This window comes from Galeopterus variegatus, unplaced genomic scaffold (genome assembly GCF_000696425.1).
Source record: "Galeopterus variegatus unplaced genomic scaffold, G_variegatus-3.0.2 Scaffold3561, whole genome shotgun sequence".
Classification (NCBI taxonomy): Eukaryota; Metazoa; Chordata; class Mammalia; order Dermoptera; family Cynocephalidae; genus Galeopterus; species Galeopterus variegatus.
The window spans coordinates 105,148-107,470 of record NW_007729672.1 but is presented as its reverse complement, the minus strand read 5'-3'; positions in this window follow the sequence as shown (position 1 = coordinate 107,470).

Here is a 2,323-nt window from a genome sequence, read left to right as displayed (position 1 = left end):
TTCCCACTCACTGGTTGAGCGCGGTGCGGGCGCAACACTGAGGGTTGCGATCCCGTTGCCGTCCCTGGTACGGGCATGACACTGAGGGTTGTGATCCCATTACTGGTCAGTAAAAAAAAGACAAAAAAGGAAAAAAAAATTTTTTTTGAAAATGTTTTTCATAATTTTAAACTGATAAATTTTTAAATGTGAATATATGTGTATGTATAAGTTGCTAAAATGTACTAAAAAATAGAAAACTTAAACCTACAAATAACTACAGAAGGTGGTGAGAAATTTGTCACCAATATACCCTGCCCTTCCATCCTCTGTAAAATTACAGGTCCAAATGGGTTTACCAGTGAATTCTTTTCAAACCTTTAAGAAATTAAAGTTCCTCTAAATTACAAATCTTCCAGAATGAGAGAAAGAAGACAAGCTTCAGTTTCTCTTATGAATCCACCATGACACTGTTACCAAAACTTCACAAAGATAGTTTACCAAAAGAAAACTATAAGCCAATACACCAGTGGATATTAATGTAAAAAGCTTAAGATATTAAAATATAGAATCTAGCACCACTTTAAAAGAACATGATGATCAAAAGGAATCTCATTGTTGGATNAATTAGTATAGCCACTATGGAAAACAGTATGGAGGTTTCTCAAACAACTACAGATAGAACTACCATAAGATCCATCAATCCCACTACTGCGTATACACCCAAAGGAATGGAAATCACCACGTCTAAGGGATACCCAAATTCCCATGTTCATCACAGCTCTATTTACAATAGCCAAGATATGGAACCAATCTAAATGTCCATCAACAGACAACTGGATAAGGAAAATGTGGTATATGTACACAATAGAATACTACTTGGCCATAAAAAAGAATGAAATTCTGCCATTTGCATCAACATGGATGAATCTGGAGAAAATTATGTCAAGTAAAATAATCCAGACAAAGAAACAGAAATACTATATGCTCTCACTCATAACTGGCTGCAAGGAAGGAAGGGAGTTGGGGAGGGAAGGAGGGAAGAAGGAAGGAATGAAGAAAAGAAAAAAAGAAAAGACCACAACAATACGTTGAACTTGCAGAAGGAGAGAACAAAACCTAAGGATGCTAGAGATGGGAGGGAAGGGAGGGAAGGGGTTTGAGAAGTGATAGGTCAGGCAAAGGGCACAAAGAAATATCACGATTTGTAAGAATGACTATGCTAATAGTAAATAAAAACTTAAAATAAAAAAAATAATAAAAAGGCAAGTGGAAACTATCCAAGAATGTGTACTGCATGTAGATTCACTTTGACCTTTAAAAAAATATTAATTGAATGAATGAATTGGTTATAGAACACCCAAACCAACAGAAAAGAAAACCATCAGGATTAAAGGAAACTTGTTCAATCTGGAAAAAGTCAGGAAAACATGACAAAATCAAAATAAAGTAAGGTAATAGAAATTTGATAAAACTTATCCTGATTCCAATAGATATAAATATGTTGAATTTACCTATTAAAAGCCAAAGTAAACCGTCATTTCTACATGTGCAAGGACATTGTCTCATTCGCAATTTATTATTACATAGAATAAGCTTTAGCGGGCACTTACTGTCATTCTGGAATGGTGCTAATGCTTGTGAAACAATCTTTACAACAATCCTCTGGCACCCCTTGTGAATCATGCTTAATAAATATTTATTGAATGAATATGATTAATTCAGTGCATGATCAAAGCCTATCAAGTTGGGTAAAAGAGCTAAATCTGTATAACATGGTTATAAGAGACACAAGAGGATGAATTACAACAACTACGACAGAGCAACACCTTCTGCTAGATTAATAAAGAAAACAACAAGGAAATCACAAATACTCATATCCAGGAATAAAAAAGCAAAAATACCAACAGACAGAACATTTAAAATTTTTTGAAAATAGGCCGGCCCGGTGGCGCACTGGAGAGTGCGCTGCTTGGGAGCGCGGCGGCGCTCCCGCCGAGGGTTCGGATCCCATGTGGAGACCGGTTCCCACTCACTGGTTGAGCGCGGTGCGGGCGCAACACCGAGGGTTGCGATCCCGTTGCTGTCCCCGGTACGGGCGCGACACTGAGGATTGCGATCCTGTTACTGGTCAGTAAAAAAAAGACAAAAAAGGAAAAGAAAAATTTTTTTTGAAAATGTTTTTCATAATTTTAAACTGATAAATTTTTAAATGTGAATATATGTGTCTGTATAAGTTGCTAAAATGTACTAAAAAATAGAAAACTTAAACCTACAAATAACTACAGAAGGTGGTGAGAAATTTGTCACCAATATCCCCTGCCCTTCCATCCTCTGTAAAATT